The following is a 14,099-nucleotide window of genomic DNA, read 5'->3' as shown; positions in this document are numbered from 1 at the left end:
TTTACAGGTGATTACTGATTAAAATACGCTTCACTCTGTTTTTTTTTTTATTTGACACATTTAACCCTTTTAACCACTTTGCAAAATGTTCAGTTTTAAATTAATACTTGTCTGTCCACACAACAGAGTGTTGGAGTAACACTGAAGCAGTGTTGAAGTTAATTATATAATTGAGTGATTAATTAACTAATTATTGAGCATTAGTGATGAACACCTGATGTTAACAAGCAGAATCACTGAAGGACAGAGGAACAACAAGAACAGAAAAAAACAAAACACAAGAACTACAACTGACTTCAGCCACAGAAGACATTACATACTGTATCTGAAGATCTCAGCAGAGGAGGATTAAACAACTCCAAAAAATAGCATTAGCAGCTTCACTTATTACTAACCAGATTGACTTTATTTATATTTTCATTTGTCTACAGAACTTCCTATTGAGAATTAACAGAGACATTGTTTTGTTTCATTTGAGGTTACCATTATGGAGATCAGTGTTTACTTTAGTTGGGCTCTTGAACCTTGACTTTAACATTAGTTTTTCTTTGGTTGCTGTAACTGTGTGTTTTTAAGACACATTTGTTGTGACGGAAACAAAGCCAACCAAAATGAGATTGGGTGTTGCTGATTATGATGTCATCACATAATGTTTGCATCACCAATGTTCCAACCCCATAAGACTTTCGTTCATCTTAGGAACACAAATTAAGATATTTTTGATGAAATCTGAGAGCTGGCTCACTCCTTCATAGACTGCTATGTAATTGCATCTGCCGGCCCAGAAAAGTTAGTAAAGACATCGTTAAAATAGTCCAAATGACTACAGTGACTCAACCTTAAGTTTATCAAGGCACAAGAATACTTTTTGTGCGCAAAAATAAACAAAAATAACGACTTTATTCAATTATTCATTTTCTTTTGTGTGGGCCTCTGACGTGAGTTCACGAGAGCGCCACGACGCATGCTTGAGAACTGGGTAAACTAACCCTTTAATTTTAAACTGTTTCTACACTGTGAAACTACAGCAAAAGATCAAACAGTGATGCGCAATCAGTTTTTGAACTGATTTTGATTTTGAACTGATTTCTTGAAAAAGAAATTGGAACTATGGCTTCAGTCAGACACACACAGACATCAAGAATCAGCCAATGAATCTAAACAATGGTGTCAATCAACAAAAAAGATAAAACCAAATCTGAACCATCACAAAACACGCTACTAAAAGTCAACACAAAATCACAGTGATACCATAATCAAAAATAAAAAAAACATCACCCATATACAGTAAATACATTAGACAGTAAAAGAGATCAGTGAGGCCACTAGATGATGATTGTGACCATTAACAAACAACCATCTGATCCTGTTTTCTTTCAGCTTTTTTGCCATAGCAAATGTATTTTAAAGACACAGCTACCACAGCCAAAGAAAAAACTAATGTTCAAAAGTCAAGGGTCAAGAGCCCAACTAAAGCAAACACTGATCACCATCATCATGGTAATGAAAATAAAATGACATCTAAACCTCTGTTTTCATCGGTGTCTGAATTAACTTCGAAATTTAATTAAAATAACTAAGAAATGATTCACTCAGTCAAGTGGACTATATTAGTGAACTACTGTAGGGAATAGTGAATGAGGGTATAGGGTGTGATTTGGAACACAGCCTCTGAGTGTCGACTTTGAGCACTGTTATTTCACAGTATTTTCCTGCAGGCTACTTTCTCGAAAATGACAAATATCACCCAGAATGCATTTGTTCTACTGTATATTGCTGTTTTAATGGAAAACAGCATGTTACTGTCAAAATTTGGCCGTTTTTTTTTTTTTACAGCAATTGTTTACAGTGTACAATCTCTCCAGCTAGTTATCGTTTCATGGGTTGAGACACTAACTGTGCCTGCCCCTTATTCTGAAGTCTGTAAACAGTAATATGATAAATACACATCAAGTAGATTATAGGTAAATTCCAACTCCTGCAAGAAAAATTGGTGGATAGTTTCTTGAGCATATGAAATGAATAGACAAGCAGACACACAGTGCTCCGTTGGCTATTCAAACACAATCCCTTGCTTCAGCGGGTAACATAGCCAGTGGATAATTGGCTTACAGTTACAACCTTAGCCTTTGCAAATGTGACAAAGAAGCCATCATGGTAAATTGCCATATTGGTAAACAAACGGCCCGACAGCACATATTAAGCATTATGGAGAGGTATGGCAAATCAAATTTCGCATTTCTCAGCTCAGACCTGAATCCGTGCCATTAAGCTCTGTGCGTTGCAGCTCAGAAAGCTTACAGTACTCGCAAAATCCAGCATTGTTTACTTCAAAGCTCCGATGACTGCAATTAAAACAGAGAGTGACATTTCGTAGTCTGCACTACCCTTTTCTCTTCACACTCCTCCTAAATACCACTGCTGCATGTCTGCTGTGTCACTGAATATCGATCATGAGCTCCATATGGGAGCATCTAGTTAGCCTTTGTTCCAGATTGGCTTTATCCGTAGAATTTGCCCCTCAGCATCAACGCTGTTTCTCCTGTTGCCAAGGAAATATTTCACGGAACACTGGAGACGGCATGATGTAGTCTCTCCACTGGCCTGTGAAATGTCCACTGGTCCAAATAGACGCTGTGGTCTTCAGGCTGCTGAGAGATACCGGAATAGGCCATCGCCCTGCCTGAGATGCATTAACCAGGGAGCTGTTTTTCTAAAATACTTCTCTGCCGCTAAAAGAGCACTGTTTGTTCTGTGTTTGTATGTTGTTGTTTTAACTTCACTTTCAGTAGTACTTGATAATCTGAAAGTATACAGTATTTAGCATAGGTCTGGAAAGCTATATAAAAAGATTTATTAACATGTTTACGCATAAGGTGAATAATGCAACAAAACAAGTCAGAGTTATAGCTTTCTTTAACAATTACATTTGTTTCTCTTGGACAAGAGGCATTCCAAGAATGCTGACATTTCCTAAAACAGCACCCGAAAGGGTAACACTTTATAATAACTGCACACTATTAATCATTAGTTAAGCATTAGTAAACAGTTAATTCATCATTTATAAAGCATTAATAGACATTAATAAGCAGTTTATAAATACAGTTATAAATGCTGTATTCTTGATTTAAAAGCATATCTATAATGTGTTTAATAATTGTATTTTCATACTTTATTAATGATCAATTTATCATTTCTAAATTAAGTATTGCATTATTTACAAACCAGTTATTTAGGTTTTGTCAGTGGTTCATAAGATCAATTGGAAAGTGCAAGTAAATGATTAATAAACTATTTAAATGTACATTCATACATCTTATTATTCAGACATATAGTAATAGTTACTTAGTGTGTTAATAAATGCTTTATTAACATGTATTTCTACTGTAATTCATGGTTAAATCAGGTAGTTATAAAGCATTTAGTAGTGGTCAGTCTAATGGTTAAATCTCCTTTGTAAATGCTTTACAAAGCATAACTAGTCCTCACTTTAGATGAGCTCACACAAATAGGCTAGTTAACTGATCACTAATAAATGCTTTATAACTACCTGGATTTACTACATTTACTTACACTTTCTAAGTGATCTTATGAATCAATGACAACACCTAAATAACTGGTTTGTAAATAATGCAATACTTTATTTAAAAATGATAAAGGGATCATTAATAAATTATGAAAATACAATTATTAAACACATTATAGATATGCTAAAAATCAAAATTTAAGCATTTATATTCGTATTTATAAACTGCTTATTAATGTCTATTAATGCTTTATAAATGATGAATGAACTGTTAACTAATGCTTAACTAATGATTAATAGTGTGCAGTTATTATAAAGTGTTACCGAAATGGGTACTTAGATTCATCAATAAATCATAAAAAGATTACATTTCAAATAAAAGCTGATCTTTTGAACTTTCTATTAAAAGTATCTATCCACAGCATCCACAAAAATATTGAACAACTGTTTTTGTTACTTGGACATCAAATCAGCATATTAGAATGATATTTGAAGGATCATGTGACACTGAAGACTAAAGTAAAGGCCACTGAGAATTAATTACTGGAATAAATGACATTTTAAAATACATTTAAATTGAAAAAAGTTATAGTAAATTGTAACAATATTTTACAATATTATTGTTTCTACTGTATTTTTGACCAAGTAAATGCAGCCTTGGTGAGCATTAGTGATTTAAAAAAAGAATATAGATATGTTTTTTTTTAAATCTTACCAACCAAAACTTTTGAATGATAGTGTAATTTTACTAAATATGGACTTCTTTGTAATTGATGCAGGCTAACTGCAATATACATGCATTCATGGTTTTGTACAGCATATCAGATTTGACTCTCACTCTTGTGAAAGTGCTTCATTGTGCCAACTTTCTTTCAGTATATTTATTTGAACACATGGCCTTTAAATTATGATTGTACCTAAGCAGACAAGGTTTTGATCTTGCTGTTGTTCTCATAGGGGTGAGCTTTCCTGATGGGACAGCTTGAAACGGACATGACAAGCAATGTAGTGTGTGTGAATAACTAGGGCAGAGTCGGCTTCAGTGGACACTGGACACCCAGTCATCTGACTATATTTGGAAAACTGCAGCAGTAGTTTTAGACTTATGAAGAGACAATAGTAGACAAGTTTCATGTGACAGACCCACATTTTTCACATTTCCGATTTTCTCTTCAAATCAAAGTTGAAATCCTCAACTTGACACTGCAGTTCAAGCGAGAAAAAGATTTTACGCATTTTGTAACTTGATGTTGTTAACTAGCAGCTTTGGGCTCTAGCCGGCCCAGGGATAATACTTCACTGCTGAAGAAAATCTGTGAACCATTTGCTTACATTCTCAACAGTGTTAGTTTGCTATAAGCAAATGATGCTTTCTCATGTGCACCCCAGTCTGCCGTGATGATACATATGTATTTATAAAGAGAAGTGCCAGAGGCATAAACTGTAATTCACATTACTGCTCTCATTAGTAATGTCTACAGTGGTGTTAGCACATTATCTCTCTGGTGCTTTATTAAAAAAATATAAACAAATGTAGAAAAAGAGGAGAAAGAAAAAACTTTTATGGTCTCAGATATGCCATTTTATGGTATTTGTTCTTCATAATAATACTATTGCAGTCATGTATTGCAATATTTTTTTTATTATTTAAATGACAGGATAATTGATAAACTTAAGGTCCACAAAATAATAAATAGGATATAATGTATATGTTAAGTATAAGTACAACAATTTAAGTATTATAATAATAATAAATTAAACACATAAAATCTATATACATGTAAATACCCCCCCCCCCCCCAAAAAAAATGGTTTTAAGTCAGTTATTTATATCTTTTGCTGTAGTGTGTAAGTAGGAAATATCAGCTTACATTTCCAAACATTCTTTTTGCCATTAATTGTAATAATCCAGTGAGATTTCTTATATGCACAAGGAATCTGACAACAGCCAGGATGATCTGATCTCACCATCATCAAGTCAGTCTGTGATTACATGAAGAAACAGAAAAAGCTGAGACAGACTAAATCCAGAAGAACTGCGGGAGCGTCTCCAAGATGCTTGAAGAAACCTTCCTGCAAAGCTACAGTACTGTGAAAAGTACTGGCACTTGTGTTAAAATGCTGTAAAGTGAGAATGCTTTCAAAAATAAAATCACAAATTGAATTTATTTATGATTTAACTTCTATTAACTAATTCAAATCAATATATGGTGTAACGACCCTTTGCGTTTAAAACAGTTTTTGTCCAGGTACACTTGTGCATAGTTTTTCAGGTAGCTTTGCAGGAAGGTGAAGGGAGTGGATTGGAATCCACTGCTGCTTCATTGTATGTGATGAGTGATTATAATCAAGGTATTAATCAATATTTTTCGTTCTAAATATCACATGAGTTGAATGACTTCTCTGGAGATTTTACTTTGTTATAGAAGTTACCAGTGTGACTACTGAAATGTTCTTTTCATGTATTCTATAATGTCTGTATTTGATATTTGAATGTAGTAACATTGCTTGCCTATTTACTATTTACATTGCTTGCCTATTTATCCCGGCTTCCAGAAATTAAATAAGGACTTGTTTTGTGTTTGAGAAAGGTCTTCAACATGTTAAAACACATAGGGGTCATTAAAGTCTATAGTTTAAGGGACCATTTCTCAATTAAAGCCTATATTTTCCATTTAGACTAGTGTCCTATATCCTTGGGAAAAAGAACTTGTTATCTTGATGTTTTGAGACGAGACTCCAGTTTATAGTTAGAGCCTGGCCAAATCCAACCTTGGAAAAGATGTGTGTCGGTGTGTGTGTTAGTCTTCTTGCTTACAGGTTAAGGAACCACTGGCATTATTGGAGATTGACTGAGTTGTTGTTCGAGACATGCTGGCACCCAGCAACCAAAATCCCCAACCTGGAAGGTCATGACGTGCCTAACTTCAGGTTCCGAGTGTCAGCGGCATAATCTATGGAGATATGCTTCTGTCTATCTGTATATGTGTGGAAAATTACTATGTTTATCAATTTCTTAGCCAATCAGAATCATTCAACCTGTAAGCAATGACGTAGCTTAGACCTTGGAAATGGTATAACTGCTGTGATCTTTGTAACTGTAAGCGGGGCGGCCTACGAACTCCTGTGTGAGTCTTGAAGCTGACTTCTACTGAGGAAACTGCAAACTATTTTCAGTAAAACTTTTCTTAAATTTTTTATAATTCTGACTCTGGGTCTTCTTTCAAACATCTGGTCCTTGGGTCCTAAACTGTTAACCCCTAACAAAGGCATCTTGGAGACGTTCCCGCAATTCTTCTGACACACTACAGCAAAAGATATAAATAACTGACTAAAAAACATTTTTTTTGGTGTGTGTGGGGGGGGGGGGCTAACATGCCAGTAAACAGAAACAAAAGCTTTCAAAAAGTTTTTATAGATATGCACCAGTACTTCCACAAATTCCAAAGGAATTCAGTTTTTTTTTTCTCACATTTGATTTAACAACTTGAATTTACCATTAAAGGGTTAGTTCACCCAAAAATGAAAATTCTGTCAGTAATTACTCACCCTCATGTTGTTCCAACTGCGTAAGACCTTCGTTCATCTTCGGAACACAAATTAAGATATTTTTGATGAAATCTGAGCCATGTCTCACTCCTCCATAGGCTGCTATGTGACCGAAACTTGCTGGCCCAGAAAAGTTATTAAAGAGATCGTTAATATAGTCCAAGTGACTCCAGTAGCTCAATCTTAAGTATATCAAGCGACGAGAATACTTTTTGTGCGCAAAAACAAACAAAAATAACGACTTTATTCCACTATTCATTTCCTTCTCTCTGGACCTCTAGTTGGTTCGCGTAGTGTTTTTGCGCAGCGCGTCTGTGTTACATGTCACCACGTAGGCTCACTATTGGCCGACGCCGGTCATGTGTGTGATGCGTGATGACGTGCAACACAGACGCGCAGCGCAAAAACACTACGAGGCCCAGAGAGAAGGAAATGAAAAGTGGAATAAAGTCGTTATTTTTGTTTGTTTTTGCGCACAAAAAGTACAGATGGTGGTCAACCAGAATGCCTATTACCGCCGCGCCAGCCGCCGCGGCGAAATTACCGCGGCGAAAATAAACCAGCCGCATTTCAAAGTCGTTCCCGAAATGACCGCCAGGTGGCGCAAAGGGACATTGTGCAAAACAGCAGCAATTGCCGTATTTTAAAATGTAAGTGGGTTAAATAATAGGCATATTTTTCATTTATATAAATAGGCCTATTAGGCTACAACAGAATAGAACCAAAGATAGAATCAATTTTACAGCTGAAAAAATAGAATCAAAAGTTAAAAATAGAGACGATGTTAGGAGCAATGACGCTGAATATTTTTACTATTCTATTGAGGAATTAGATAAACGAAGAGCTCTCGTGAGCGATACAATTTATAGTGATTTCAAAAGCAGTCCTTAAAAAAAAAAAAATTACATGGAGTAGTGTGGCATAATTTTTGAGAGATTACGCGGAACACGTTTTAGTTAAGATCCTGGTTTCAATGCCCTTAATGTATATAGGCTAGGCTTTAAAAAAAATCACAACTCGTTTTGAGATTGTTTTGAATTAAACATTGAAGTTTAAAATGTAGTGTTTTGGCACACCAGGCCGAGTGGCGTTACGCATTGTTCAAAAATCAGGTTTTATTCTGGCATGTTGAATTGGCGTTAATATTATTTTTTTTTTATTATTAGATTTAGATTTTAGGTTTTGTTAGATTTATTTTTCTCATAACAGCTAAAATAACTTAATATATGCCTTGTCTTCATATGATTTTTATCAATGAACTAGTGTTTTCTGACAGTGTCGACTGCAAAGATGAAGTTGACGATCGCCATATTTGTAGTGAACGCACCTAGAGAGAAATGCACAAAGACATAATCAGAGAGTAGCCTTTTTCTTTTTCGTTTTGAATTATTTCGTTTGAAGACATTTCAAGCTTTGTGTATTTGATGTATTTTTCATGTCTGTGTGAGGCATACGCTGAGTTTCGTTAAGTTAGGAGGATGAGATGCGCTCCAGCTGACGTGCAATGCAAGTGACCTCACGGGCGCCTCTATGATTAGTGTCTGTTTGCTTCTCTTATTGAATCCAGACAATTGGGTGATGAAAAAATGATTAAAATTAAGATACAATTTATAGAAAACGAAATTCACTTTAAAAAAAGGTTTCTACTAAACAAAACTTAATGAAGTGGTCAAAATCATGTCTGACCCACTCCATATCCATCTCTCGATATAATGCATCTTATCTTACTCATGCTGTTCACTTTTCATATTCAACATAGATTGAAAAAACAACATTATAATATTTTAACAAATATGATACTAAATGAGATTATTTAATGTCTACAACAGTAGGCCTATAGACTCTATTTGTACAAATTGCTGCACGTTAATGTAATTAAATGAAACCTTGTAACGAATTCACACTGTAGGGTAGACTGTGTACAGTTGAGACACCTTAAATAACCTGCGTTCGCAGCAAGCACAAGTTGTGATTTTTGCTGTGCACTTGCATATAAGTGTCAGCTGGGAAGGAAATATAGAGACCAGACCTCTTGGAACTTTAATTGAATACATAGCGTTGGTAAAGCATACTGAAATTACATCCCTACAAATGTATTAGGCCCTACTGAAAATAAATGTATCGAATTTAAGCAAAGTAGCCTAAATGTTAAGACTGTAAGCCCTTTGCTTTTTACGTAGCCTAAAGGACTCTTATAGCCGACTTTGGGTTAATTTAATTTGTAGAGGATTTTTTAACTCAAACATTAACACTGAAATAAATTAAACTAAATTATTGTAATTTTTGGCACACCACGACGAGTGGCGCTATGCATTGTTCTAAAGCCAGGTTTTATTCTGGCATGTTGAATTAGTGTTCAACAAATGCGGCGGCCCGTTCATTTGAATGAAGAGCGTTTCTCGCTCGTGCGAGCGAACACACACTGGAACGTTAGGCCGTATCGCAACGAGTGAATAGTGGCCGAGTGGTTGAACGTACGTTACGATCATTTAGATGACACGGGTTCGAATCCCGAACTAACTTGGACTACTGGTGTTTTTATATTAGCCTATTAATGCATTTTATAGTCTATTGTTGATGCAGAGAGATTTGTCTTCTAAAACATTTTTTTTTTGCCTATTTACAAAATAAAATCGCCATGCATTTCCATTTTACACTAAGGAACAAATATTATACAATGACTTTACTTCTGTAGCCTATAATAATTCATATATATGACGTTTAAACGACAAACAATAAAATCAGAACCAGTATTCTGTTGCGTTCATGGTTCCAGTGGCAGTAATGCATCCACGGCTTTTCAAAATGTCTCAAAGCGTTTTGAGATTGTTTTGAATTAAATATTGAAGTTTATAATTTGTTTGGCACGACGAGTGGCAAACTCTTTGTTTTGTTTTGCAAACTCAGCTAGCCTGTGGGGGGTTTGGAGAAGGCAATAGTTGCTTTATCGTGGGGGTGCAGGACAGAGGTGTTAATGTTCCGTCTTTCATATGGAGAGTGTCGGAGCCAGCCTGATGAGGCAAAGGCAAAATTCTTTTAAGGATTAATCTCAAAATCTCAAAAAGTCCATAGCCTATGTACAGTAGGCCCTATATCTTATTAAATTATATATTGTAGTTTTATTGATTGTATAGGTTTTCCACAAACAATTTAAATTTAGCAGATACAGAGCTCTTTTATTGGCGACCCACCTCGTTTTATTGTGAGGTGAATTCAGCAAGGCATGTTGTATCTTTGAAGGAACAAAAGCTATTTGTTACAGTTTTTTCTTTCGTGATTTGTGTGGATGACACACAGCGACATATACAGTATTATCAGCTGTATGGTGTTTTTTTACGCTGAAATGCTTAATTTCGAGAAAGACCCGCCGCGCGCAGTGAGGGAGACCAAACTTACAAAAAAAATATCCATCGCGAGAGAGGCAAAGAAAAACGCCTGTTCTTAATTTATGTTGCTTTGAACTTTTTCCGTTTTGTACCGTTTTAATTTTTTAATTTAGCTGCAATTTCTTTGACAATAGAAATTTAAAATGTTGCAAGAATAGGCCTAAGATTCTGTGTTTCTTATTTTGCATCACAAAGGGAATAAACTCTATCGATGCAACCCTGTTTAAATAAATAAACTGTCCCGACACTTTATTCATATCTTAAAATGTGCGATGGGTTTTCAAACTTAATTAATTTTATTTTTCTTTTACATTTTCATTGTTTATTTTTTAATTGAAAGCAATACTGAATTGAAAGTATTTTTCTGATTTGTTCGATCTGTTTTGAAAAATGTCTTCCGTTGATATGGCCGGGTATCACTGTCAGTCATCTCAATCTCGTGAATGATTCACACACACACAAAAAAATTATTTAGCAGATTAAAGACGAATCATCTTCATTTTCTGGTGCAATCGGCTGACAGTCTTCCTTCATCAGATGTGTCGTCTTTGCAGCGGGAATGTAGCAAATTTATGTTGTAATGTACAATTGATAATTAAACAAGATGATTGACTTTAATAAACAGATGCATATTTAAGCATCAAGAACGGAAAAACATAAACACTGTCGGCTACACTGAGATTCAATCTCAGATCGTTTGAAGCTCCGAGAGGCTATTGATAATGCTATGACCACAGAGCTACCGTCTGAATCGCCAACGTCTACTATTTTCTCTGTTTTAAAAGTTTGTAACATGTAAGGCTATTTAGTTCTGAATATAACAAAGAATGCTTAAACCGACTACATCGGTTAGGAGCTGCAAGTCCTGAAAATGTTTTAATTTCACGGTAAATTATTTTAAGTTATTTCACTGTTATGTTTCAGTTAATAAATCTACAAACACATTAAAATAACACGAAGAAAATGACAAGTAACCTATTGACATAGCCTTTCTAAATTATAGAAAAACTGGGCACACAATGTTAACGTGTGTCTACTTTGTTTAAATTTAATGAATTTGAATTCGTTTAACCACAATATTTATCTTGAATTTATCTGTGACCTCAGCTCAAATTACTGCCGCGGCAGATTACGTCATAAAGAGAATAAACTGACACTTTTGAAGTCTGTGATTACAGCGCCACTCAGCGGTAAAAGGCAGCAAATACACATCCCAATTTCGCCGCCGCGGGAACGGCGGCGGTAAAAGTCTCATTCTGGTTGACCACCATCTGTATTCTCGTCGCTTGATATACTTAAGATTGAGCCACTGGAGTTACTTGGACTATATTAACGATCTTTTTAATAACTTTTCTGGGCCAGCAAGTTTCGGTCACATAGCAGCCTATGGAGGAGTGAGACATGGCTCAGATTTCATCAAAAATATCTTAATTTGTGTTCCGAAGATGAACGAAGGTCTTACGCGGTTGGAACAACATGAGGGTGAGTAATTACTGACAGAATTTTCATTTTTGGGTGAACTAACCCTTTAAAGGGATAGTTCACCCAAAAAAGTAAATCCTGAAATCCTGTCAATAATTACTCACCCTCATGTTGTTCCAAACCCGTAAGACTTTCGTCTGCTCAATTCATATAGATTAGTTTTACGATCTCTTTCGACTTTATGACTTTCATATAGAAAGTCTTACGGGTTTGGAACGACATGAGGGTGAGTAAATAATGACAGAATTTTCATTTTTGTTTTAAGATACTTCCGTAAAGACCCTGTACCATGGTCACTCAATTGCCATGTGAGAGGGCTATATCAAAGCCACTTACTCAAAATAGTAGTCCTTGTCTGCATCAACAAGGGATGGACAATATCTTTATGGTTTTCAAGAGAGGGGGGCCAAGTTTTTTTTAAATGCACTTTTGTGACAGCTGCCATTTGAATCAAAAGAATTGTATCTAAGTCCACCACAAAATACTAGCAATAGAGCCTGTTGTGCAGTTCATCCACAGTGCGATTAGGTCTGTGGTGCTGCCCATGCAGGGTCTCCAATGGTTAGTTAACAAGCCCCATTGGCAGTGGACTGTTAAATAATATAACAGGCAGTTTCTTCAGCTTCCTGGCCTAATTTTGGTCAAACCTAGCCTAGAGTCTTATTGAATAGATCTGTCACAAATACAAGCACTGAACCAAACTGAGCTAGTTGAATATGAACGAGTGTCATCACATCTCAACATCACAAGACACTGGAGTCACACCAGACCAGAAAGGCTGTCTCACAGTGGAGCTCAAACTCAGAAGACGGGTTGATGTCACTGAGAGTTTTGAAACTAGAGGTTTGGTTGATCTTTGGCCACATATCCAGTGGTCTTTAATGCTCTGATCATAACACAGACATCACAGACATCTCAGACCCATCAAATATAAATATTACTTATCAGGGCTGAACACTGTGTTTTGCTGTCTCAGGGAATACTCTTTGACAGTGCTTTTGACAGTGACTTCTGGATTTTTAGCTCTGCAAAGTGGCATAAATTTGTGACCATTGGCCTAAATTCATCCCAGCTCTTGATATTTCATCAAGGACTGTGAAAGAGATGACCTAATCTGAAATAGAGGTGGCTAAAATGTCAAAGTGACAGTCTGGGTAACTGATTAAAGGCATTAAACATCATGCTTACTGTAGGAACTGAGGTTTCAGTACTCAGAAACGAGGGTGTAAAAACTACAGGGAAACAACAAAAGGATGCGATGTCCACATTTTACTCAAAAGTCAAAGTATCTAGTCAAAATTTATTATGAAAGTGTTAAAAACATAATTTATTACATTTTATTGTAATAGTTCATGTTTTTGATGACTCTTTTTTGCATGTCGTTTGCATTTTTAGCATGTGAGTTAGCATCCAGCTAAATATAGTACCTTAAAATTCACTGTCATAACTTGTCTCATCATACACTTCAAATATGATGTGTTGCAGTTTAAACACTTGAAAAAATGAAAAATTAAACATCTTGACATTTCCTTCCAGCTATCTTGTCTTGGGTCTCCACTCTCCACTGTAAGCACAATTTCTGTTCTATTTTTTCTTTTTTGTCTTTTTTTTTTTACAGACGCTGTCAGAAGAATTTCTTTTTTAGGCATATGTAGACATACATAGGAGAAATATGCATAATACTATGTACTTTTTACTCCTTACAATTTCATTAGACATTATACAAAGTATAATTTTCAATATATGAAATCATAAAATTGTATTTATTTATAGATTTAATATTATATATAGGCTATTTTACATATAACCTAAAATATTTAGTTTCAATAGTACTGAGTAAAGTAAACACATTCACATAATGATACTTAGGTATTACACAGCATTAATCATGTACTTTACCCCTTACTTCAAGAAAGTGCAAGAAACGTTAAATTAGAGCATTTACCCTGACCAACTGCCTACTTTATTATAACATCCTGTTTTTCTCTTTTATGCCTTTCATACAGTGCTGTAATGACCTTGTCAAAAGCTTGTGGGTCTTAAAAATCTACTTTCTTTCATCTGATGGCTTTGTCGGGGTGATTCTCTATGAACTGACACAGCCGACAGTGGGTTGTGTTCAGCAACATTTTACTTTTGTGACTTTTTATCATGCA

At 35.4% G+C, this 14,099-nt stretch overlaps 1 protein-coding gene across 2 annotated transcripts in view; it reads right to left on the bottom strand.

Annotated features, from left to right (window-relative positions):
• Positions 1 to 14,099, bottom strand: part of gabrg3 (gamma-aminobutyric acid type A receptor subunit gamma3) — a gene marked incomplete at both ends in the record, with an annotated part of 132,628 nt that overhangs the window by 31,505 nt on the left and 87,024 nt on the right. The gene's annotated exons all lie outside the window — the stretch shown is intronic.

This window comes from Scardinius erythrophthalmus (genome assembly GCF_964197995.2).
Source record: "Scardinius erythrophthalmus genome assembly, chromosome: 12".
In the NCBI taxonomy this organism is placed as follows: Eukaryota; Metazoa; Chordata; class Actinopteri; order Cypriniformes; family Leuciscidae; genus Scardinius; species Scardinius erythrophthalmus.
This window is presented reverse-complemented; position numbering and strand designations above follow the sequence as displayed.